This window comes from Sciurus vulgaris (assembly GCF_902686455.1).
Source record: "Sciurus vulgaris genome assembly, chromosome: 2".
Taxonomy (NCBI): domain Eukaryota; kingdom Metazoa; phylum Chordata; class Mammalia; order Rodentia; family Sciuridae; genus Sciurus; species Sciurus vulgaris.
The window spans coordinates 88,206,837-88,234,026 of NC_136462.1; the positions used below are offsets into that span (position 1 = coordinate 88,206,837).

General features: G+C 38.2%; 1 long non-coding RNA gene across 1 annotated transcript; it reads left to right on the forward strand.

The window, feature by feature from the left end:
- The first annotated feature begins 24,800 nt into the window (after positions 1 to 24,800).
- Positions 24,801 to 26,970, forward strand: LOC306653111. The gene is made up of 3 exons (XR_013761645.1): positions 24,801 to 25,724; positions 25,922 to 26,072; positions 26,423 to 26,970. It is a non-coding gene; the product is annotated as an uncharacterized lncRNA (long non-coding RNA).
- The last annotated feature ends 220 nt before the right edge of the window (positions 26,971 to 27,190 follow it).

Sequence of the window (27,190 nt, forward strand, 5' to 3'; positions counted from 1 at the left end):
ATTGATTCTTGCTTTTATTTCTTGTGCTATGGGAGTCCTGTTGAGGAAGTCTGGTCCTGGGCTGACATGTTGAAGATTTGGACCTACTTTTTCTTCTATAAGATGAAGGGTCTCTGGTCTGATTCTGAGGTCCTTGATCCATTTTGAGTTGATTTTTGTGCAGGGTGAGAGATAGGGGTTTAGTTTCATTCTGTTGCATATGGGTTTCCAGTTCTCCCAGCACCATTTGTTGAAGAGGTTATCTTTTCTCCATTGCATATTTTTGGCACCTTTGTCTAGTATGAGAAAATTGTATTTATTTGGGTTTGTGTCCGTGTCCTCTATTCTGTACCATTGATCTATCTGTCCATTTTGGTGCCAATACCACGCCATTTTTGTTACTATTGCTTTGTAGTAGAGTTGAAGATCTGGTATTACGATACCCCCTGCTTCACTCTTCCTGCTAAGGATTGCTTTAGCTATTCTGGGTTTCTTATTCTTCCAGATGAATTTCATGATAGCTTATTCTATTTCTGTAAGGTATGTCATTGGGATTTTAATTGGAATTGCATTGAATCTGTATAGCACTTTTGATAGTAAGGCCATTTTGACAATATTAATTCTGCCTATCCAAGAACATGGGAGATCTTTCCATCTTCTAAGGTTTTCTTTAATTTCTTTCTTTAGTGTTCTGTAGTTCTCATTGTAGAGGTCTTTCACCTCTTTTGTGAGATTGATTCCCAAGTATTTTATTTTTTCAAGGCATTGTGAATGAGGTAGTTTTCCTAACTTCTCTTTCTGAAGATTCATCACTTATGTATAAAAATGCATTGGATTTATGAGCATTGATCTTATATCCTGCTACTTTACTGAATTCACTTATGAGTTCTAAAAGTTTTCTGGTGGAATTTCCTGGTTCCTCTAAATATATAATTATGTCATCAGCAAATAGGGATAGTTTGAGTTCTTCTTTTCCTATTCATATCCCTTTAATTTCTTTGGTCTGTCTAATTGCTCTGGCTAGAGTTTCAAGGACAATGTTGAATAGAAGTGGTGAAAGAGGGCATCCCTGCCTTGTTCCAGTTTTTATGGGGAATGCTTTCAGTTTTTCACCATTTAGAATGATATTGGCCATGGGCTTAGCATAGATGGCTTTTACAACGTTAAGAAACGTTCCTACTATCCCTATTTTTTCTAATGTTTTGAGCATAAAGGGATGCTGTATTTTATCAAATGCTTTTTCTGCATTTATTGAAATAATCATGTGATTCTTGACTTTAAGTCTGTTGATATGATGAATTACGTTTATTGATTTCCAAATGTTGAACCAGCCTTGCATCCCTGGGATAAAACCCACTTGATCATGGTGCACTATCTCTTTAATATACTTTAGTATGCGATTTGCTAAAATTTTGTTGAGAATTTTTGAGTCGATGTTTATTAAGGATATTGGTGTGAAATTTTCTTTCCTCGATGTGTCTCTGTCTGGTTTAGGTATCAGGCTGATATTGGCTTCATAGAATGAGTTTGGGAGGGTTCCCGCCTCTTCTATTTCATGGACTACTTTGAGGAGTATTGGAATGAGCTCTTCTTTAAAGGTTTTGTAGAACTTGGCTGAGAACCCATCTGGTCCTGGGCTTTTCTTTGTTGGTAGATTTTTGATGACTTCTTCTATTTCATTACTTGAAATTGATCTATTTAAGTTGTGTATGTCCTCTTCATTCAGTTTAGGTGATTCATATGTCTCTAGGAACCTGTTGATGTCTTTGAGATTTTCTGATTTGTTGGAGTATAGATTTTCAAAATAGCTTCTAATCATGTTTTGTATTTCACTCGTTTCTGTTGTGATATTTCCTTGTTCATTCCGAATTTTAGTAATTTGAGTTTTTTCTCTTCTTCTCTTTGTTAATGTGGCTAAGGGTTTAGCAATTTTGTTTATTTTTTCAAAGAACCAACTATTTATTTTCTTAATTTTTTCTATTGTTTCTTTTGTTTCAATTTCATTGATTTCAGCTCTGATTTTAACTATTTCCTTTCTTCTACTACTTTTGGTGTTGATCTGTTCTTCTTTTTCTAGGGCTTTAAACTGTAGTGTTAAGTTGTTTAATTATTGTTTTTTCTTCTTTTATTGAATACGCTCCATGAAATAAATCTTCCTCTAAGTACTGCTTTCATAGTGTCCCAGAGATTTTGATATGATGTGTCTTTGTTCTCATTTACTTCTAAGAATTTTTTAATTTCCCTCCTGATATCTTCTGTTATCCATTCATCGTATAATAGCGTATTATTTAATCTCCAAGTATTGGAGAAATTTCTGTTTTTTATTCTGTCATTTATTTCTAATTTCAATCCATTATGAACTGATAGAGTACAAGGTAGTATCTCTACTTGTATTTGCTAACAGTAGCTTTGTGGCATAAAACGTGGTCTATTTTAGAGAAGGATGCATGTGCTGCTGAGAAGAAAGTGTATTCATTCTTTGTTGGATGGTATATTCTATATAAGTTGGTTAAGTCTAAATTGTTGATTGTGTTATTGAGATCTATGATTTCTTTATTCAGTGTTTGTTTGGAAGATCTGTCCAGTGGTGACAGAGGTTTGTTAAAATCTCCTAGTATTATTGTGTTGTGGTCTATTTGATTTCTGGAATTGAGAAGGATTTGTAGGACGTGCATGGATGAGCCAATGTTCGGGGCATAGATATTTATGATTGTTATGTCTTGCTGATTTATGCTTCCCTTAAGCAGTATGAAATGACCTTCTTTATCCCTCTGACTAACTTTGGCTTGAAGTCCACATTGTCTGAAATGAGGATGGATACTACAGCTTTTTTGCTGTGTCCATGTGCATGGTATGTTTTTTTCTCATCCTTTCACCTTTAGTCTGTGGGTATCTCTTTCTATGAGATGAGTCTCTCGCAGGCAGCATATTGTTGGATTTTTCTTTTTAATCCAATCTGCCAGTCTATGTCTTTTGATTGATGAGTTCAGGCCATTAACATTCAGGGTTATTATTGAGATATAATTTGTATTTCCAGTCATTTGCTTCATTTTTGTTTTTTGACATGAGTTGGTTTCTCCTTTATTTGGCTATTCCTTTAGGCCAGTTCCTCCCTTTGCTGATTTTCATCATTGTTTTTCATCTCTTCCTCATGGAATATTTTGCTGAGTATATTCTGTTATGTTGGCTTTCTATTTGTAAATTATTTTAGCTTTTGTTTATCATGGAAGGATTTTATTTCATCATCAAATTTGAAGGTCAGTTTTGCTGGGTATAAGATTCTTGGTTGGCATCCATTTTCTTTCAGGGCTTGATATATGTTGTTGCAGGCCCTTCTAGCTTTTAGGGTCTGCATTAAAAATCTGCTGATATCCTTATTGGTTTTCCCCTGAATGTAATTTGATTCTTTTCTCTCGCAGCCTTTAAAATTCTTTCTTTATTTTGTATGTTATGTATTTTTATAATAATGTGCCTTGGTGTGGGTCTGTTGTAATTTTATGTATTTGAAGTTCTATAAACCTCTTGTACTTGATTTTCCATTTCATTCTTCAGATTTGGGAAGTTTTCTGATATTATTTCATTGAAAGATTGTTCATTCCTTTGGTTTGTTTCTCTGTGCCCTCCTCTATCCCAATAATTCTCAAATTTGGCCTTTTCATGATATCCCATAATTCTTGTAGATTCTGTTCATGATTTCTTACTCTGTTTGTTCAACTTTGTTTTTAAGATTAAACATTTTGTCTTCAACGTCTGAGGTTCTGTCTTCCAGGTGTTCTATTCTATTGTTTATGCTTTCTATGGAGTTTTTAATTTGGTTTATTGTTTCCTTCATTTCAAGGATTTCTGTTTGGTTTTTCTTTTCAGTATCTCTAACTCTTTCTTGAAATGATCTTTTGCTTCCCGTATTTGCTCTTTTAACTCTTGATTGGTGTGATCATTTAATGCATGCATTTGCTTTCATCTCATCCTTCAATGCCTGCATTTGATCTTTCATCTCCTCGTTTGCTTCTCTGATTGTTTTAATTATGTACATTCTGAACTCCCTTTCTGACATTTCTTTTGCTGTGCTGTCATTGGGTTTTATTGATATAGCATCTAGGTTAGTTTGGTACATTTTCTTCCCTTGTTTTCTCATATTGGTCAGATGTCAGTGGGACTCTGAGATATTGCAGATTTCCTTTATTGGCTTATACTGTCCCTGTAGATTTCCAGCATATCACCTCTTAATCTTCAGTAGCCTTAAGTCTTGGAGGAACTTGATAATGCAGTGCTTCAGAAGAAAGCTGCCTCTGGCTCACTGCTGGGTGTGAGATTGGGGGCTGGGTGTGCTCGGAAAGCCTCTCACTAGGTGGTTCTACTCCGAGAAGCCTGCTGTGGACTGGGCCTGCCACCGGATGGAGCAGGGCTGCCCGGGAAAGCCACAGGCTCCCCAGCCCTGGTCCAGGAAGCTGCCTGTGGACTGGGGCCCCCCGCTGGGGACTGGGTGTGTGCGGAAAGCCTCTCACTGGGGCAGGTCTGCTCTGAGAAGCTGGCCGTGGAACGGGCCTGCCACTGGATGGAGCCGGGCTCCTGGGGGAAAACCTCTTGCAGCCCTGCCCTGCTCCAAGAAGCTGCCCACTGGCCCTGCCTGCTGCCTGAGCCAAGCTTCACCCCGTGGGAGCGACTCACCCAGTGTCTCTGAGTTCTTACGAGTCTCTCAATACCTCCCCTTCTTGAATCCTGAGTTCTGTAGTGCCAGGAGATGCAGTCACCCTTTAGAACGCCATCTTGAAACCGTGGTTATCATTTTTGTGGGGAGAACAATTTATACCAACTTCCTCAGCATTTTTCAAGACTATTATTAACTATAGTCAGAGTTCTTGAACTTATTCCTTTTTCTAACTGAAATTTTGTATTCTTTGAAACATTCCCTATCTCTACCACCCGAAATCCTCATAAATAACTATTCTACTTTTGACTTGTATGAGATCAACCTTTATAGATTTCACATATGATTGAGACTGTGCAATATTTGTCTTTCCCTGCCTAGATTATTGCACTAACATAATGACCTCCAGATTCACTCATGTTGCAAATGACAGGATCTCATTATTTTTTATGTAATAATATTTCATTGTGTATATATGCCATATTTTCTTTATCCATTCATTCATACACTGATGGACATTTGGGTTGATTCTTCATCTTGATTCTTGTGAATAGTGCTACAATAAATTGTGGCATATTTGATGGACTAATTTCATTTCCTTTGGATATATACCCAGTAGCAGGATTGCTAGATTGTATGATAGTTTTATTTTTAATTTTTGAGGAATCTCCATACTGTTTTAATAACTGTGCTAATATGCATTTATACCAACAGTGTATGAATTTTCCCTTTTCTCCATATCTTTGCCAACACTTGTTATCTTTTATATTTTTTATAATAGCCATTCTAACAGGCATTAATCACTCCTAAATATTTAAGTAATTTATTCGATCATCAATTTTCATAATAATATTACACAACAATCAACCACAAAACCTCAATGGCATACAATTATGATGTTTTCAGGGGTTAGGGTTCTCACTGGGGCTACTATGGTATAGACATGAGTCAAAATTCCATTCATCACCTGGCCTCTAAAAAGTTCTACTGATTGGTTGGCCATGGTGGTGATTTTGATCTCCAGAAACTAGTGAATAGCCAGTAAATCTTGAAAAGTTCAATTATTTTTTCTCCAGTGTACAATTACCTTAGTAAATGATTGTAGATCTCTTTGGGAAAAGGCAAGAGGAAAAAATACAATATAATTAATTTTCATCTGGGCAGCAGGGTTCTTAATCCAGGGAATCCAGTCTCTTCTTCATTCTAGTGGTTTTAGGTGTGTGAACTGGCTAACGTCTGGGAATTGGTTGTCAGATTTCTGTGAATATACATTTGGCAAAACATCCAATTCGTTTTATGTCTACTGTTCTTTCCCTTGAGTCACACTTTGTATTTTGACCTCTTGAATCTCCTGGGATTTGAGACTAAAGGAAAACCAGAAGTTCCTTGCAAAGGAGAACAACACCTCTAAGGAAGTGATTATAGGCTCTTCAGACAAGAGGTTATCAACTTCCTTAGGCAGGGAGGGAACACTACTTCTCTTGGTAAAGGAGACTTAAAAGATGATAGGGTGTTTTGTTTGTTTGTTTGTATTGTTTTTTGTTTTGCAGTGCTGGGATTGAACCCAGGGCCTTGTGCTTGCAAGGCAAGCACTCTACCAACTGAGCTACATTCCCAGCCCTAGATGATAAGGTTTGAGGTACCCTGCTTGGTTGGGATTTACACATATGTCCTCATCTCAATATTCAGAGTCCCATTCTTTGTCAATTAATACCCTAATTTTAACATAGGAGACACTATGAAGTAAGGAGGTCAATTTCCATTGTAATTTAGCCACTTGTAGGACTAGATTTGGGGTGTGTGACTTTTGAAAATTGTGGCCTTCAAGTAGCAGGATATGAAGGTTTATATTAGGGTTGTCTTAAACGTTAGGTCTGTTATGAAGATCTGCAGCTGGCAATTCAAAATTCTGAGTTCATAATTTTTATTCTCTGAGTTCTCAAGCACATTTGGAAGCAACAACTAAACCACTTCCAGTATTACTTTTGTATTAGTTGGAATTCAATCAGAGAATTAGAAACCACTATGAGTGATTTTATATCATCTTATTATAAGGAATTTCTTATTAATTTGCTCTTATACAATTATGGGAGTTCTTAAACAGTTTATGTACAACACACACACAAATGCATAAAAAATTTGTAGTTTCTGGTAAGAGTGGGCTAAGATAATTTGAAACTCTCCCCCTACAAATTCAGAGAAAACCAAATAAAGAGTTCAAAATTCTTTGAAATATATAGCTGAGCCTGCAAGAAAAAAAAAAGGGGGGGAAATATTTAGATCCCAGAAATGAAGAGGGAACTGAAAACTAGGTCAGTGAGCTTGTGAACTGAAACGGTGGCTACCCTGGAGCCAGTATTATGGGATCTGCAACCAGGGTTTGGGGGTTTAAGGAGCACAGTGTTGAAACAAGGATGATGTGGGCAGTAAATCTGCGGTTTCTGCAGAGGTTAAAGCTGTGTTTTCAGTAAAGTGGGGGAGGGAGAAGGTGGAAAGAAAGAGAGGGAGAGAAAGAGAGAAGGAAAGGAAGGAAAGGGAAAAAAAATCCTAAAGTGATGCCCAAAGACACAAAAAGTAAACCTCTTTGCTTCTGATGGTTCCTGGCAAACTGAAAAAAGAAAAAAAAAAAAAAAAAGAAAAAAAATCCTGACCTGAGAAAATGAAACCACAGTCTTTTAAGCCTTCTATGGTTTGGGTACCCAAATTTGTATTACCTATGGTGGTTTTTGGTATCCAGGATGCATAATAAGTGACATGAAACTTAGTGATAAATTGATAAGCAGTGATAAAAACAGTAAGAATAACAGTAACAACAAAATAATGACTATTTGGGGGATGTAATTTCAAGGTGGAATTAAAATAGGAGAAAATTTTTACAGGTAGTATAGGAAAGAGTTTACAGAATTTAAAAGCTTTTAACATTCATTTATTATTTATAAGGAAGTTAGAAATATTGCTTAAATTGAGATCTTGTTGATTATTATATATGTAACATTTTAGGAATAATTTCAAAATACATAGAAAATAAAACATGAAAACCAGAAAAAGGCAAAAGGGGAAGTGGAAAATAGGATAGTTCCAATGGAGGTTAAGAAAAAAGAAGAAAACAGGTGACAAAAAGGTAAATAGGAGGTACAAAATAAAAATCACAAAAGTAGAGTAAAACAAACATATCAGTAACAATTATAAATATAAATGGGCTAGGTTCATGATTTGAAATACAGAGATTTGGACTGCATTAAGGAAAGAAAAACATTTTTATAATTAAGTTATATAATGACTTTAAAATATATAATGTATAACATCACAAAAAGTTGAAAATAATGGTAAAAGAGATAGCACCAACACAAAGAAAGCTGAGAAACCACATAAATATAAAATAAAACAGACTTAAAATAAAAATAGTAGTATAGATGAAGATGATCATTACCTACCAATAAATAGTAACAATTTTTGAAGAAAAATTACAATTTTGAGCCAGCAAATATGTAGCAACACGGTCTCAAAGTATGCAAACCCCAAACTATAGAACTCTAAGGATAAATTAACAAATTAGCAATCATAGTAGAAAATTTTATTGCATATACTGCTCAAAAATTGATAGATCAAGAAGATGAAAATGCAAGTAATGGCATAGGAATTTTGACTGATTCAGCTAGTATGGTAGGTAAGATAAATATTTGTAAAATATTTGTTAGAAAATACATATTTGTTTTAAGGTTAAAATAAACAAATGAAGATCAAACAAAACAATGAAAGCATTTACCAAAATTGACCACAAGGGTTGAATCAGTCTGTGGTAGATTTCAGCAATCAATCTTTTCTAAAAATCCCCTAAGCAATTAATTCTAGTGTGCAGTCAGGACTGAGAACCACTGTATTATAGCAATTAAAAAATGGATAAGTATCTACATAGAAGAATGAAACTGGACCCCTGTCTATTACTATGTACAAAAATCAACTCAAATTTAATTAAAGCCTAAATTGAAGAACTGAAATTATAAAACTACAAAACTACTAGAAGAAAACAGGGGAAATACTTCAAGACATGGGTACAGACAAAGATATTTTGGATAAGATCCCAAAAGCATAGACAATGAAAGCAGAAATAGACAAATGGGATTACAAAAAGCTAGAAGCTTCTATATAGCCAATGAAGATCCATAGAGTGAAGAGACATTCCACAGAATGAGCTAAAATATTGCAAGCAAGTTATCTGACAAGGGATTAATGTATAGATATATAAGAAACTCCAAAAAACCTCAACACCAGTTTCTCCAAAGCATATAAACATTCTGATTTAAAATGGGCAAAAGATCTGAATAAACATCTCTCAAAAAATATATACAAATAGTCAATAAGTGTATGAAAAACACATCTTTAGCTACCAGAGTAAAGTAAATCAAGATCACAATGGGATGCAATCTTACCCCAGTTAGAATGGCTACAATCAAAAAGGCAAAAAAGAACAAATGCCTGAGAGGAAGCAGAGAAAGGAGAACTCTTATACACTGTTGGTGGGAATGTGGTACAGCTATTATCGAAAACAGTATGCAGGTTCCTCAAAAAGTAAAAATAGAACTACCATGTGATCCAGCTATCCCACTACTGGGTATATATCCAAAGGAAATGAAATCAACATATCAAAGACATATGTGCATCTCTTCTGTTTATTGTAGCACTGTGGTTCACTAGAATTAAGATATAGAATCAACCTGAATGTCCATCAGTGGATGGCTGGATAAAGAAAATATGGTGTTTATATACAATAGAATCCTGTTCAATCATAAAAAAGAATGAAAGTCTGCCACTTGCCACAACATGGATGAACCTGGAGGACATTATGTTAAGTGAAAGAAGCTAGGCATGGAAAGACAAATATCACATGCCCTCACTCATGTGGAAGCTAAAAAAGTTGATTTCACAGAAGGGGTGAGTAGGTTAGTGGTCTTTAGAGGCTAGGAAGGACAGAGGGGAAGAGAGCAGAGGAAGACTAGGTAACAGGTACCAAAATATGCTTGTATAAAAGAAATAAGTTCTAATGCTCTGTGGCAGAGTAGGATGACTATAGTTCACAATAATTTATTATATTGCTTAAAAGAACTAGAAGAGAAGAAATTGAAGCTTCCTAATACAAAAACATATAAAAAGGGAAAATACCCCCAATTTGATCATTATACATTGTACACATGTACTGAATTATCACAATACAGCCCCCAAACATGTAAAATTATTATGTAATTTTAAAAAATGGGTGAACTATATGTTTATGTAATGATGTGGATACATCTTGTGAAATCTCGTGTTGAGAAAAAAAGGTCAGTTATAAAAGGAATATATACTCCATGTCAGGTTTAGAAATAGAACAGTCGTTTATTTGTAAGAAAAGCATGAGTTATTTGTCAGAAAAATCACAAAAATCTGAATTGAATGATGTATATTTGGGGGAAGGATACCAGGTAGTAATTGAATTATTTTATTTGCAATAAGCAAATAACACAAATGTAATTTTTTTAAAAAAATTTTTAGTTGTAGATAGACACATCTTTATTTTATTTATTCATTTTATACGGTGCTGAGGATTGAACCCAGTAGTGACTCACATGTGTGAGGCAAACGATCTACCACTGAGCCACAATCCCATCTCCAAATATAGCTTCTTGACATGGTCAAATTCATGGTAGATATGTGGATAGCCATTATGTGTTGCTGGTACTTTTGCATATTTGAAATATTTTTTACTTTAAAAGTTAAATAAAAATAAATTCATTCATGAATTAAGTCTCATGTCTACTGGACAGCACAAAGAGTGTGGCTTTTGATCAGGGAAAGAAGATGTAACTGGCTTTTAAAATAAGATTTTAAGGAGTGACATTGTCTCGGTGACTCTACCATGCACTTGGATCTTTCAAGCTCAAACTTTTGGGTTATCAGTACATCAATTCACAGTGAAAATAAAACTTTTCCAGGGGCCTAAATATTCCTGCTTAAAGGACACATTCTGACTCATGTAAAGTTGGAAAGAGTAATCCTAAGGAGACTTCTTTTACTGCATCCTGAGTTAGCCTAAATGGAATTGCTTAACCAGTAGCAGGTCCAATAACTCCAGGCTCTCTAAGGCAGCCAGCTTATAACTGAATCTGCCTTGGCAATGTGATGGTAAGTCTCAAGGTCCATCTGCTATTTTTCTGTTCTCTGGACAGAGGTAAATGAGCAGCATATGTATCAGTCCCTGTGAATGTCATCGTTCAGGCTCCTGAGGCCCTTGTTACGCTCTGTACCTCCCTCCTGGATTTACTACACTCCCTCTGTGCCCCACAGCTACCCTGGTGGCTTCAGTGTTGGCACTCAGCACATAGGACTCAAAATTTTCTGCTAGATTGTTTGCCCTGGCAAAGGCAAGGACCATGTCATTTCAGTTTTCTGCCCTATAAAGTTCTTAATGCTGGTTACTGACAATTTCTAGCTCGCTGCTTCTGGGCATGTACAGGATTGTACTTCCTGATCTCAGGAAGCCATGGGATTAGTTCTAGTCCATGGGTTCTATGTGATAGTGATCTGTGTCAGTTCTGTGCCAGGGGCGCAACACCAGTGGGACACCCTCCAGTTCCCTAGCCATCCCTGGGTTGACCAACAGTGAACAGTAGGAGTAACTCTGTTGACAGAGGGCCCAGAGTGAGAAGGATGAACACAGTGAGCAGATTCCCAGTTAACTCATGGAGCACATGAATATGAAATAAACCTTCTTGGTTTTAAATCACTATGATAAAGTGCTGTTACTACAACATAAACATATCCATCCTGACTGATATTTGCCCTTAGCATCTGGTGTGGTATTTGCACCCCTAGGTGCTTAATAAATATTTACTGAACAACCAAACTAGTAGAGGAGAACATTAAATAAAACAGTGTTTGTGAAAGTGCCAAGCCCCGAGTAGGCACTCATTAAATATTAATGGGATCCAAGGAATATGTCTATATTTTAGGTTTTTTTCTTAAACACATACTTAGATGGGGTTTGGGAATAAGTGTCTGTTGTAAAGGAAATCAAATTATTAAATTAGAAATGGTCATTAAGAGGAGAAATATCCTTTATAGCCAAAGATAAAAACTGAATAAGGAACACATTTCTCAACCAGAATATTTACTACTCAGATTAAACAGGCATTCCATTTAAAAAGCCAGCCTTTGACATCCAAGTCTCCTGTACTCCTAGCAGACCATGTGATTTGTTTTGGAGTTCTTCATTTGGCTCTGCACTGTCCTTAAGTTCTATGGTTTCCTCTAAGGTAGGGATGTACTCATTTATTATCAGCAGTGGGGGACTGGTGGGGAGGAAGGTGATGAATGTTAAAACCCAAGCCATATTTATTTTGAAGGGTTTTCCCCATTTCTTTCATTGTTGTTACGGCCTGCAACAACAGCATGACAGCTAAAATGGGCCTTCATAATAGCTGATCTCTAAGCAAAGCTAATTAATAAGCAAGCAGTCATTAAATTTTATTGCATATGTGACAATGTCTTAAGAATTTAAGGAGGGTGTTAAAGATAAATATACTTTCCCAACAGGTTCTTAAAAAGTACCTAGGTAAACTTCATGCCAGAAGCAACTTGCAGTCAGGCAGAGCGGCACATGCCTGTCATCCCGACTATTGAGGAGGCTGAGACAGGACTATTCCTTGAGCCCCGGAGTTGGAGACTAGTCTGGGTCATATGGAAAGATCCTGTCTCAAAACAAAGGAAAACAAAATGAAACAAGGTTTAACACCAGAGAAAGAGATTCCCAAATAGGCAAGGGGTTAGAAATAAGCCAATCTCCAAAAAAACCAAAGGCTGAATGTTTTCCCTGATAAGTGGATGATGACATATAGTGGGGGTGGGGGCATGGGGAGTGAGCGAAGAATGGAGGAACTTTAGATTATGTAGAGGGGGAATGAGACAGACATCATTACCCTGTGTACATGTATGATTACATGAATGGTATGAATCTACATCGTGTATAAAAAAATATTTAATGTGTGCTGGGCAAAGCCCAGGTTGTGTGTCAGTGACATCTGTGAACATGCATTTCCTTTATCTATAGAAAATGAGATGTCTGTTGGGTGAGTGTACTAGATGAAGTGCTCCTGTAGGTAGCACGGGGAACAGTTATGCTGCTTTTCTCCTCTGTGAGGAGGAGCCAGGTCCCAGGAGAAAAGACAGTGGCAGCCAGAATCTCAGAGACTGGGCAATGCATGGTGGGAGGGAGAAATAGTGCTCCTGTCCTAGACACGAAGCCAGGCAGAGTGAAAATAATCAACTCATGGGGGAGACAAATAAAAAACTGAACTCAGCCGGAGATAAAGGTAGAAGCCAATTAAAACCCCAATTCCTAACTTCTTGGGAAGATTCCAGGCCATCTGTCCCCTGCAGTCAACTGCATTGACTACCACTTGCCCCTTGAGTCACCTGAGTCACCGTGTTCACCTATATGAACGTCCCTGCTGTTCCTCAAGCATTTCACACTTTTGTTCGCTGGGAGGCTTAGCACTTGCTGCTCCCTTTACTAGAAATCTCTTCCCTGGGTCTTCACAATGTCCGGTTTCTCTTCTCCTAAGGTCTTCATACAGCCATCACCCTCTTATGGAGACTGCCCAACTTCCACATCTAAATGGAAAGTATCTAGAAATGTTGCTAGAATACATGATGAACTCAGCAGAAATGGAGACAGAGTGTTATGCTAGGTTTTTTACAGACATGGAAACCAAAGACCCCAAGCACTGATGGGCGCAACATACCTGAGATAATCCAGGCAGATCCCGTACTCCGGCACTCAGTCTAGATGTGCTGCTATGCCAAAGCCTGAGTTGGAGAAACAGGGTCTGGAGAGACACCTCTTATCTTACAGATGAACTACAGTGTATTTATTCTCTCTGATCAGTGGAATGTCATTAGTCTTTTTCATGGCCTTGGGGAGCGTTTATTAATCTTTGGTCTTATTTTCTTTCTCTGAGGATATAAAAGTATGTATTTGAAAAGGTTATAAGAACTGGAAAGAGATATTTACAATTCACATCACAAGGAGTAAATTGCCATGAAAATAGAGAACTTCTAAGAACAGAAAACAAGCCTCAACACACCTATGAAAAATAGACTGGAAATCTGAGCAGATACTTTACAGAAAGAGAAATGAAAATGGCTCTTAAACATATGAAAAGATTCTCCTCCTTACCTATCATAACAGAAATACACATTAAAACTTCACCGAGATACAGTTTTCTTACCTATTGGATTGTCTAAAAGATTGGCAACATATTTTCTTGGTAAGGCCTCAGAGAAACAGGCACTTTCATACACTGCTAGTGGGAGTGCAAAATGGTGCAAATTTGTGCATAAGAGTTTGACATATCTAGAAAAATTATATATGCATCTGCCTTTGATCCACTAATCCAAATTCTAGGAATATATTCTAAAAATATGTTGTAAAAACACCAAAAAGACTTTCATACATGATTATACATTGCAGTATTGTTCACAATTGCAAGAGTGCTCAATAGACTGTGGAAGATCCATGCAGTAAGATAGCATGCAGCTATGAATAAGATGAATATCTCTACACATTGCCATGGAGTGACCACCATAATACAATTTTTAGCAAAAAATTAAAATAAAGAAGTGCACATAGTATTCTAAAATTCATCTAAAGAAGGGTAATAGGAATATATGTGTGCATTGGATCATATTTAAGGAATCAGCAAATAAATAAAATAAATTACCTAAAGGGGTAAGAAAGAGGAAGGGTAGAGAGAATAAAGATAGAAGTTACACTTTTCTGAATATGCTTGTTTAGTAGATCTAACATTGGTACAATGTGCATATCTTTATAATTTAATATTAAGTCAAAATCAAAGAAGCAATTCTTACAATTTAAAACAAAGTAAGTTAAAACAGTCACGTAACTATACATTCCTAATGTGGTTCACTGTAAAGACAAAAAGAACTGCAGAAAGCCGGATAATAGCAACAACAAAAACAAATAAGTCAAAACCTTGATGGTACTATTTTGTATTATTACAGTGTTTGCATGGTTACATATATTGTCCTTTAAAGTAAAGACATGATTACTTAAATAAATTAGGAACCAAGATTTTCCATATTAAAAAAGGATACAAAATCCCAGAAGCAAAACCCTGTTTGGATAGAGTTTAACCAAAAGTATTAGTATAAAATTTGTGATGTTCTTTTTTAAAACTATTTCTTTCCTGGTTCTGTTCATACAAAGGTCAATCTGGCCTTAAATAAGCACCACTAGTGTCCAGATTGCGGCTTTTAAATAACTTTTCCTAGTTAAAGTGATACCACAGGTGATGAAAATCAATCAAAGCCGAGTTCTGTTTCCCTTGATGTGAAGATTGAACATCTGAGAAATGCCCAGACAAGTGTAGAGAGCAAGTTTTATTTAAAGGATGGAAACATATTTCTTCCTGGAGGAAGAAGGGGGCCATAGCTGGTATCCAAAGACATGGAAGTGTCCTGCCCCTTTTATACATTTTAGAATTCCGTTGTTCTCTGGCCCCTCTCCACATCCTACATAAGGGACCTGTTAACAAAATGACTCATGACCAAAAGATGAACCAAGGGGGAGAATGAAGACACCCAGGCGTTCAGGCAGGAAGAGACCTGACCAAGAGGCATTCATTAATAGTCCCTTGTTGGAAGGAACAATTCCCTGGAAGCAGGTCACCTTGACAAAAGGTTGTAGCAAGGGGAAGGGCTCTGGAGGTATCAGCATTTCAATACCCCAGAGGCAGATGACCAAGGCCAGGGGTGAGGGGATATGTCCTGAAGATATTAATGTTCCATTCCCTTTGAATCAGCTTCCATTTTCCAGACCCCACTCAACTGCCATCTTCCTGACATGAACTGATAATCTATCTACACCAACTGCATGACCTTTGTTCTTGCTTCAAAAGGAAAGAGATTTGGGGGGAAATGGATGTTCCAGGTTTGAGGGCAGACAATGTATAAAGGCATTCTGGAGATGTTGTCACACCAGAATACAAGGAAGTTATTGAAGACTATTGTGGTTATGTCAAAATTTCTCAGGAACCAGCTTGAAGAGGCTTCAGTGGGTCAAAGAGCAGTTTGAGCACCAGAAAAAATTATGAATTAAAATACACCAGGTATGTTAACATCCATGAATTCATAACTGTACTAAAAAGAAAAAAGCTACTTGGTCACTCTTGGAGGATGCAACAGAGCCAACTTATTACCCTAAGTAGAAAGGAAGAACATCTCAGGGTAATCAAACGTTAATGAGAATTTTTCTTTTTTTTTTTTTTTTTTCCTGTATAGGAGTATTCCAACTAATAAATAAAGAAGAATGGCAGAACTGGAATAGCACAATCTTGCAACTGCTAATTGTAATAAAGGTTCTAGGTGTAAAGTCGGATGCCAGTGGCCAAAAGGGTCAGACCAAAAGCGGCCGAACAAGGCTTTATTAAGGGTACCTCTCTGGCAAGATTCACCAGTCCTCCATGGTAAAAGGCCAGGGTGGAGGGCCTGGGAATCCGACCGTGGGTCCGGCTGGCCCCAGGCCTTTATAGTCCGGAATTGGTAGGGAAAGGCTTGAGTGTTTAGTGTCTCCCTGGGGTTGGCTGGGGACTCTGTTGATTGACGGGCAGTTGCAAGACGCCACTAGCGTTTATCTGCCAGGGTCTGATTGGTTGCCCGCTGCCTGATGCTCCGCCCCGACACAGCAGCTCGGCGATCACGGATAATAACCATCAGGGACTGCTAGTATCACTAAAAGAAAGGCAGCCATACATCGTCTCCTCCTGGGTGCACACAACATGGATTATTATTTTTAAAAAGATTAAATTTAAATCAAAGCTTCTACAGCTGATATCAATTTACACAGAAAGTTGAGCAGAGAAATGTATTAAATGAAACTGAGAATGCAGTTGGCCAAATTCAGAAGGTGAGAACCTCTACAGGACTAAAAACCAGTTTATTCGACAAATAATTTTCAAGAAAAAAAGCATAGATTAAAAAGAAAACTCAGGAGAAATATCAACCAAATGCAAATGTACTTGTTTAGAGCCCAGTTTGAACAAATCAAATCTAACATTTAAAACTGTGTTCATATCCAGTTAGTATTCAAATTTATCTGGTCATTCCAAAAATGTGAACAAGGTCTTGTGATTTTGAAGAATTACTATTAACTTTTTTGAGGTGTAACACTGATATTGTGATTGAGTTTAAAAACGGAATCTTTATATTTTAAAAATTTATGGTGAAATCTTTATAGATGAAATGCTATGTATTGTCTATGATCTCCTTTAGAACAATACCAAATGTGTGTCAGAGGGAAATATGGCAGTGGATAGGGGTCATGGATGAAATTAGAGTGACAATGAGTGAATGACTCTGATAGCTGGGTGTTTACTGTGCTATTCTTTGTAATGTAAGCAAAAATAACTGAAAAGGGGGCAGACCTCAAATGGATCAACAAGCAATTTTTATTAAGCAGCCCTGGAATGGCACATGACATTTTCAGGGGAGAAAATGGTGACTGGTTACAGGAGGGATCTGATTTTTATAGCTCTTAATGAGAGTTAATCATAGTAGAATGTTTAGTGTGACTTAACCATTAGAGACTTGGTGAGATAATCAGGAAACTAGTTGTGCAGGTTAAAGATCTAATTCAGGAAAACTCTGTAAAAGCTTGAAACTCACTCTAACTCAGGCAAACAGCTGTAAAAGCTTGAAACTCATTGTTACCGGGATAAAAATTCATCAGCCAGAGCCCAGTTGTTTGCTTCCCCCTCCAGGTCTCAGTGTTAGGGAGAGGATGAAAGACTTGAGCCCAGAGCCTATTGTTTGCCTTCCCCTCCTCCCCTCCGGGATCACCTGTCCTCCATTTCTCCCTGGGAGCCGTCATTTTCCTTTTCTTGGGGGATGTTATTTTCCATATCCTTCAATGTTGACTGTCTGGGTTTTATTTATTTATTTTTTTTAATCAAAAATGTTGACACGATTCCTGGCACATAACCAGCACTCAATAGATGGCATCTATTCAATTAGTAGTAGTAGTACTTTGTGACTCATCTCCATTTCTTAGCATTTAGCTTCTGGGATTTTGGTTGGTCTCCTCCATAACACTGAGTCTCTCCTTGCATTCTGGTAATCAGCCAAATCATCCTTCAACATTTCAGAAAATGAAATGACAGATATATTTTTGTGCCAGTATGCTGAATATACACACTCTAAAATATTAACTACAGTTTCTTCGGATAATGCAATTATTAACTTCCTGTTTTTCTGTTTTTCCTCCTTTTTCTTTTAAGCGATCTGCATGGAACAGACCTTAAATTTAGTTTAAATAGATCAATATTACATTCTGTTTTATTTTGAATTATCCAGGAGCTCATGAGTTTCCTAACCTATTTCTTAAGCAAAATCTCTTCCCAGAAAGTTCTCAGTGGAGAACCTGAGAAATCCAGCTCAACTGAACATGAGATTTGTGCTGTTTGCATGTTGATAGCCTGGTGAAAATGGCTTGATGCGAGCCTCTGCCTGACAAGTGTAGGGCTGGAAAGGAGAGTACTTCAGAGGTTGCCACATCCCTCTGAGGATAATCTTCAGGTTGGACCCACTGTCATTAGGCTGTTGGGCTGCCTAGAGAATGGCTTCTGGTTGGATTGGCCAGGTTTGCCACTGGAAGGATCTGTATTATCAGAAATAATCTTATTATTCCACAATGGTTTTAACCTACATACTTAAAAAAATTTAAACTGTATTATTCTTGTTTCCTCAGCAGACACTCCATTTACATTTCAAAATGAAGAATCCAAAAATAGAAGCAGTAAAACATCCCTTTCACATCCCTGTTCCCTTAGGCATCCAGTTTTCCTCCCAAATGATAACCATTCTAATAGGAGAACAAAGAAAGAAGGTAGGGAAGAAAGCCAATGAAGGCCATCATTGAAAATGTAATGTATAAAGCTGCTCCCCCGCCCACCAGGTACAGCCATTTTGCCCACCTCCCAAACACTTGTCAATCTGTGAACATCCTGGCTAGCTATTGGTTCATCAGTCAGCTTGCAAGTATCCTTCTCCGATATTGGTCCCCTGTTAGCCCCGCAGAATTCAACTGTTTTACTGTAGCTTCCCCCGCCATCTTTTTCCTTTCTTCTGTCTGTCCTACACACTTTTCTCTATCCTCCTGGCTTTCCACTCCCTCTAGCCCGCGCCCTTTTCTTTTCCTTTCTCTTTTCCTCTCATTTTCTGTCTTACCTGCAGGGAGACACTGTTTGCTTAATAAATTCCCTTATGTGATTTCCCCTGTCCGGCGTGGTTCTGTGGAAATTCCTTACAGAAAAGATGACCAGTGAATGGGTCCTAGCACTGGAACGTGCTGGAGCACTGGGAGACATTACAAAATACACCTGTCTTGTGGGCTTTGGCTGATGATGATGATGATGATGGCAATGATGGTGATTGTAAGAACCCAGAAACCACTCCGGACTCAGGGACTCACATAAGAAAGTTTATCAAGCAAACAGGCAGAGTGTATCCCTGCAGGGTAAGACAGAAAATGAGAGGAAAAGAGACAGAAAGAGAGGGCGCACAAGAGAGAGTGAAAGCCAGGAGGAAAGAGCCTGAAAGTGAGGAGGAGAGAGTGAAAAATGGCAGGGGAGGCATTCTTAAGCAGTGGAATTCCTTGGGCTAACAGGGACCAATAACAGAGAAGGATACTTGCCAGTTGATGGATGAACCAATGGCTAGCTAGGTTGTTCACAGATTGACAAGCTAGGTTGTAAGTTGGTAGGCGGGGAAAAGACTGCAGCGTAAAGGGCAGGGAGCAGCTTTATATTATATTATAGTGATGATGATGGTGATGATGATGTGTGCATCTGTAAAAGGGAGGAGATATTTTATTCTATGCTAGTAACCGGTCCACAATTTGTTCTGTACTTTGCTTTTTGTCACTTAGTATCTCTTGGTCATTGTTCCATATCAGTGGCCAGAGAGCTTCCTCATTCTTTTTTTGCAACTTTAATTTACAGTTATGCCATATAATATTTAGCCATTCTTTACGGTTGTCTTTTCCCATTTGTTTTCCCATTTTGAGCACATAATAACTCAACCTTATAGGACACAGAAAAGATTTTATTTACTATTAAGACCTCTGTGCTTCCATAGCTTGCTCAATTGTTTTACACCCCCACCCCATATCAAACAAATAAACTCCATGATTCTCTCACAACAACAATGAAGTCTACTTATCTTTGAATAGGCAGCTCCTGGGGGACACACCCCTGGAGTGTGGGTTTAGGTTGGTTTGATTGGGGTGGGGTGTGCGCCGCAGTAGGTGGGGCAGGATGAATAGTTCTTCATGTTTGTTTGTCACGCTTGAATTCAGATCTTCTTCCCTTGCTGGGGCCAGTCTTCAGGTTTCTTCTGGGAGTTTCTAGAGCCACTGAGTCTTTTCAGAGAACAGACAGAAAAGCTCCTGGTAGGGGTAAAAGCAGTCCAAAGAAGTTCCTTTACTTGGGACTGTTGGAAATGGGGACAAGCTGCTAAATTAAAAAAATGCAAAAGCAGAAAAGGGCCCAGGGTATTTTTAAACTTCTTACAAATGGGAGCAAGCCCAAATTTAACACTGGTTGCCTTTTTAATGTGGCTTTCTTTTTCACCCACCTTCCCTTCAAAGGTATGCTTTTTTTTTTTTTTTTCCCCTTCTCTCTGCTGAGGTACCTGGGTTCAGATAGCAACTACTCAGCTCCAACAAATGGGGCAAGTTAATGCCTGTAAGAGCTACACCCAAGTAGCAAAGGAAGTGGAGTTAAAATAAAACCACACCTCCTTCCCCTCCAGGTGACAAAGATAACCCTGCTGGTCTGGCCCCTTTGTTCCAACAATAAGCAGTCTAAAGTGAAGGGCAATTGGATAGACAGGAGAAGAATACACTTGGGATCCTCCAGTCCTGCCCAATTCCCTTGCTGCCCTTTCACCCTGCTTCTCTGATTCCCACTTCCACCCAGAGCTGGCCTAAAGCAGAAATGTGAGGGGAATTCACAATGCCATTTTCTTTCTCTAAAATACCTCCTTAGGTAGCTTAAATATCTGTTCTTTCTTCTCTCAAAATAAATCTCAGAAAGGGTTTGATAAAATGCATTTACTTCATGATACAGAAGATATTTTAGAATTATAGTATTATACCTAATTAATAAGCTTTAATGTAGTATCTTACCCTTAAGCGAAATGACGGTAAGGATGATGGTACATTTCAGGCTTCAATGATTCATGAATGGGAGGTAGAATAGGCAGACAATATGCTCTGGATCCTGAAATGATGAGTGGCGACCTATTCATACATGCAAAAACATAGCAGTTTACACTTTTTTTGGGGGGGGGTGTGGATTCTGGAGATTGAATTTAGGGGTTCTCGACCACTGAGCTACTTTGCGAGCCCAGGGTTTCACTGAGTTGCTTAGTGCCTTGCTTTTGCTGAGACTGGCTTTGAATTTGTGATCCTCCTGTTTCAGGCTCCCGAGCCACTGGGATTACAGGCGTGCACCACTGTGCCCAGACAGTAGTCTACACTCTTTTTTTTTTTTTCTATTGTAAACAAATGGGATACATGTTGTTTCTCTGTTGTACATGGAGTAAAGGCATACCATTTGTGTAATCATAAATTTACATAGGGTAATGTTGTTTGATTCATTCTGTTATTTTTTTCCCTTCCCCCCACCCCTCCTACCCCTCTTTTCCCTCTATACAGTCCTTCCTGCCTCCATTCTTGCCCCCCTCCCTAACCCTAACTCTAACCCTAACACTAACCCCTAGTCTACACTCTTGAACACACTTAAAATAAAAATAAAACATCTTTTCACTCTTAAATGACCTGTGTTTCCACACCCGTCTGCAGAACAGTGAGGGGCCTTTGGCTTGAGTGAAACTTGCAGTGACGTTCACTGCTCAAGGCTGAGGCAGACTAGTCCAGGAACTCATTGAATGCTGGGACAGCTCTAGTCTCCAAGCCCAAGGATTTAAATAAGTATGAGGTCAGATCATTGAGTTGGGGTCAGAAGCTTGATACCTAGCTGGGTCTGAATCTGTATTCAGCAGGTATTCCAGACCTCCCCAGTTTGGAATAGAGATGGTGCAAAGTATGCTTGAATTCTGTTCTACTTATTGGTTTATAGAAACAATTGCCTTTAATCTCTGGGACTAATTAGCTCCAAAGGTTGGAACAAGTCACTCAACCTGTAAAATGTGTCCAAAGCAGCCTCAAGTGGATTAGAAGAATTCAGCAGATTGAAAGTAAGCCAGTAAACCTGCAGAATTTCTCATGCAACCCTCTCTAACCTGGATTGTAAGCCACTTTGTTGTAACCTGGCTTTCTGTAGCTGTCAAAACCCCAAACTTTAAACTATTGGCTCAGCGATTAGACTCTGGGTTTTGGGGTCAGGAAGTTAGCTTGGGGAGGGGGTGGAGTTTTTCTGCGGCTGTCTGAGCAACTGTAGAGTTGTTTGATCTTTCTAGGCTTTGAAAATGATATCTTGCTGCACTGTCAGTGGCCTTTGGTAGGCCATAGGCCACAGAGGGAGGACCTTTTACCTGCCTTTTAAGAGTATGAGACTGGGTCAGCGATTTGACATTCAGAGGGACAGCACCAAAGGACAGATAAATATCTGATGCAAAGGAGGGTGAAGAAAGGAGTGCAGGCTTTCTTATGCTCTCTCCTTCCCAGGCTCTGGAGATTCTGCACACTTGTTTTAGTAACAAGGCTTTAAAGCATCCAAGATCCTTTAAACCCTGACTGCAAAAAAACAAGAGAATGTAAAAGCTAAGGAAAAAAATCTGTGGACAGACTCCAGAGGGATGCCACTGAATGTCACAGTTTTCTAACCGAAGTCTTTTACTGTATAACCAGCCTTTCTAACAGGAAAATATGTCCAGGAAACACACTTTTTGAGAAGTGCTCAAGTAAAGCAATAGATTAAGTCAAGTCTCTTCTAAGGAGGTGAGAATAAATGCTTCCCTTCCCTAAAACCCAGTGGTGAACTGATAGGCACCTTGTCTCCTATGTTAGCATATGTTCTTATTCTTCCTACAATAAACATGGTGGTGGTGGTAGTTGGGGGGGGGGGGGGTGTCTTGGTAATTTTCTTGTTTAAGGGAAATGCTATGGAGATGTCCAAGAGGGATAGAGTCTGCATGAAATACAAATTCTGTCCAGGCAGGAGAGAGCTATAAAAAATGACAGAGACTGAGAAACAGGAAACTAGAATGCAACACACCAAGAAGGAAGAGCTGAAGAAAGCCTGGCAGCAGAACTGAGGAAGCCTTCCTCAGAGAAGAGAACAGCATAGTAGGATTCCTGGGGAGTTTGTCAGGACTCAGTGAAGCCAGGAAACACTTCTTTCAACTGTTAGCTAATTAGGGATGTCTAGGGCCATAGAGGAAAAATTTATTACTCTAGAAACTAAAGATTGTTGACAGCATAGCTCTACATGGAACTGGTAGGTAGATGGGTGACTTGAATTAAGAATTGCTTGCAATCCCAATGGCTTGTGGGGGTGGGGGGCTTAGGCAGAATGATCACAAGTTCAAACCAACCTCAGCAACCTAACAATGCCCTAAGCAATTTAGCAAGACCCTGTCTCAAAATAAAAAAAATGAAAAGGTCAGGGATATAGCTCAGTGATTAAGTGCCCCTGGGTTCAATGCCTGGTACCGAAGAATTGTAACCCTGAGGATTAGGTTCTAGACCAGCACCACTCAATAGAAATATACTGTGAGCCACTCATACATAAATTTAAGGGTTTTTTTTTTTTTTAGTAGTCATATTGAAAAATGTAAGAAGAAACAGGTCTAATTAATTTTATGAACATATTTTATTTAGCCCAATATATATCAAAATGTTACCACCATTTCTATATATAATCAGCACAAGTATTGTTAATGCAACCTTTCGCATTAATTTGAATGTTGAATTAATTAAATTCAAATAAAATTTAGTCCCTCAACTGCACTAGCTACACTTCAGATGCTCATTAGCACATGTAGCTAATGGTTAGCATATTGGAGAGGAGAGCACAGATTTGAAATAAAGACTCTGAAATTATTCAACCTTTTCAGCACTTTAAATTTGGATACCAACAAGTGAATTATGAAAATATGTGTGTTTTACCTGAACTTAAGAGTCTATATCTTCTTGTAAAATTTTTTTGAATGCTCGCACAATTAAATACCAAACCCAGAAGTGTCCCTACTCAGTTCCCACTCATTGGCTAGGACTAGTCTCATGATCAGACTCAATCTCAAAATGACTAGGGCATGCAATCCTACAATGTATCCAAAAGACAGGCAGGGAGGTAGAAATCTTAGCAAATAGGTCTATTGGTTATCACATTGTGTTTTTGACCTTGGTTGGCTGTGGCAAAATTAACTAAAATTATATCCAAGGACCAGTATGGAGTAGTTGAGCTTCATTAAAGAAGTGGGCCACATTTGTTTTGTTAAGAAAATGTACCTGTGAATTTGTGCATTTGTTGGGAGTGGAGGATAGGCCCAGAAAGAAATTTCCCAGGTAGATGAGTTTCAATCAAAAGGAAGACATGGGAAACAGTATTTTATTTCTTGCTTTGGCAAGAAGTCAGGGATGAAGCTTCTCAGTTGATCTGGGGACTTGAGTAAAAATTTCAACTTACATGCTGGACATTGTAAAGGAGAGGAAGAAATCCATACCAAGCATTATATAATGTAAAAATAACCAAGATAAAAATATTTTTAGAGATAGTATGAAAACATTAATAAGGGTAACAGATTATTTAACACGGAAAATGTTACCATGTTTATTTTCAAATCATAGAATCATCATTTTTTATCCAGTAGGAAGTCTTAACCTCAATTGACAGACTAGAAAATTAAGTAAAAGAGGATAGATGTGTTGCCTGAGATTAGCACATTTTAAGACAGTGGTCAGGTTGACATTAAGTTCTGGAGTGCCAGTTCTCTGGGCAGTATTTGTTCTACCCTGGTAAAGCAGCCTCCATATTAGTTGAATCAGGGCTCCTCATTCTTTCCTGTCTTTCTCTTCATTTTATCTCTGACTTCAAGTCTTTTTATTTTTCAGGGGGAGGGGTACGGGGATTGAACTCAGGGACACTCAACCACTGAGGCACATCCCCAGTCCTATTTTTTTTGTGTTTTATTTAGAGACAGGGTCTCACTGAGTTGCTTAGCACCTCGATTTTGCTGAGGCTGGTTTTGAATTCGTGATCCTCCTGCCTCAGCCTCCCAAGCTGCTGGAATTACAGGCATGTAAAGACAGATTGGACCATCATGAGATCAAAGATAACATGTCTCTTTCTCTCTTTAATTAACACATCTTTTTGTAGACAAAAATAAAACGAGGACTCTGTTAAGGACTGAATTGTGTCCCCTTCAAACGCCTGTTGAAGCCCAATGTGACTGTATTTGAAGATAGAGCCTTCAAGAAGGTAATTGAGGTCAAATGAGACCACAAAAGAGAAGCCCCACTCTAATAGAACTGGTGTTCTTATAAAAAGAGAATAAGACACCAGAGAACCTCCTTCTCTCTCTCTATGAGACAGAGGAAAGGCCATGACAGTATGTGACTGTCTGTAAGCCAGAAACACAGGCCTCATGCAAAACCCCAACAATACCTTGATCTTGGCCTTTCCAGCCTCCGAAATGAAGACTGTATCTTCCTGTTGTTTAAGCCACCTGGTCTGCAGCATTTTGTTATGGCGGCCCAAGATGACTCATGCAGGATCTATCCCACAACTCTTTCCTCCTGTCATGTAAAATTCCTCCTCAGGCATAAGAACCAGGATATTTCACTAATGTTCAGTTGTTACTTGAACTCAACAAGGCTAATATTTATGGTTGGCACCATGATGGCTGCTGAAAGGAACAAGAAGCTTGACAAGACATTCCCTTCAAGGAGTGTGGAAATGGAGATACAGAAGTCTCCACAGTTCATGAGTCCAGAAAAAGTGAATTCTGATTGGGAAGTTGAGAAACCAGTGAGGCAGCTGTGCCTGGGTGGGGCTTTTCCCCTCAGTTCCTCCATTCCAAGGTACACTTTCAATTTAATTGATTTGTATGTTATCTGTGCACATAGGTCATTTCTCAGAGAAACCAACATGAGCATATTCACTAAAGAAAAAGGAAACTAACATTTATTGAGTGCCAACTATATGTAGAGCACTGGCACATTTTATTTATTAGAAAGTTATGACATTCAAATTTGCTACTTTTATGTCTATTTTGCAGGCGAGGAAACAGTCTTCAGGAAATTTGCCTGAGAGAAGCTTATCAGTGACTGAGTTGAGATTTGAGTCCAAATCTGTTTGACTCTACAAAACAGCATGTTGATTGCCCCTGTAAAGTAAAAGTTATTGTTGCCCAATATATCAAAGATCAGGTAATTGATGGATTTGACGTTTCATTTTACCTCCAGGTATTTCTATTTATTGTAAACTTAGATATTCTTGTTGCTCTGTGTCAGGGATTGCTTGGTGTATGTTTTTTTCTATTGATGTATCCTGAGAGCCATTGTATCAGTGCCTGGCATGTGGTAGGTGTTCAATAAATGTTTATTGAATCAGTTGCTTTTAACTCATTAAAAAGGTAAAAAATGTAGCCATCGGAAAAATAGATTCCAGTCTAATGAATCCCTTGCTTGGTTGAAATGCAAAGGAATTCTTGAAGATGGAGATTCAGTAAGGAGGTTCTTTCAGGCTGATGAAATTTTTTGGAACATGTGGAATTTAGGGAGATACGAGGAGATAGCCAGCCAGCACCTGGAAAGGTCAGCCTGGATATGGGCTGTGGGATTCATCTCCAAGGAGACAGTTGAAGTTATGGACCGACAGACTGGGATGAGATTGGAAGAGGTAAGTCCAGCAGGCTTCCTAATTTTTTGGAGGCCAGTATGTCCCAGTCTGAACTCTTATGCCTTTGTTTCTCCCTCTGAGTAGTCAGATCTGCTATTTAGCATTATTCACTGACAGATTTACCCTTACACTTGGACTCATTTGTCCTCTATGCACCTCCATATTCTAAATCCAAATTCTACAAAACTCTACCTGACCTCGGCCCCCACTGATTTATCTACCTCTGAATTTTTGCTGCTTTACTGTTAAACCAGTGTACTCTGATCACATATCCTTATCAGTAGAGCATTTTTAAAAATATATATCTACAACTGCTCTGGAAAATTATGTAGAAATGAGAGAAAATTTAAAAGGTGAGATATAAAGGAAATACACATTTAAAAAATATCATGCTAATTATGATGTCTGCATGTTATTAGCTTACACCTCAAGGAAAAACACTTAGGGACATGGCACACGGTTAATACTAGTAGATCCAAAGATGTATTTCAAATTTTTTAAAAATTTTTAATAATTTTAAACATTTGTTGATGTCCTGCCAGATCTGTGAAGATTCTCTTGTGTTTACCTTATATTAAAGGTGATGATGAGTTTAGAGAGGTAGAAATGTCAGCCGTGCCGTTTTCTCATTGCTAATTTGCATTTA